The sequence below is a fragment of the Elephantulus edwardii genome, unplaced genomic scaffold (genome assembly GCF_000299155.1).
Source record: "Elephantulus edwardii isolate Elephantulus edwardi_28Jun2011 unplaced genomic scaffold, EleEdw1.0 scaffold00034, whole genome shotgun sequence".
In the NCBI taxonomy this organism is placed as follows: Eukaryota; Metazoa; Chordata; class Mammalia; order Macroscelidea; family Macroscelididae; genus Elephantulus; species Elephantulus edwardii.
Genome location: NW_006399784.1, coordinates 20,573,623 through 20,573,869, shown reverse-complemented (window position 1 = coordinate 20,573,869; position 247 = coordinate 20,573,623).

The window sequence follows — 247 nt, the reverse complement described above, 5'->3', positions numbered from 1 at the left end:
AAACACCGTACTGGGAAAGAGAAAAGCACAGAACATGAGAGGAAGACCTTCAACAAGATGGGTAGTACTTATAACTGGTTAGTCAAATTTGTGTCTTCTAGGTTGCAACACCCCCATGATACATCTTCAAGGATATGAACATGTACGGCCAAGCACAACCAATAAGAGTGCATCTAAATTCCAAAATCAATCTCCATAATAGTCTATGTGTTTCCTACTGCCAAAGGGGCCCTTTAGAGTAGTGAGA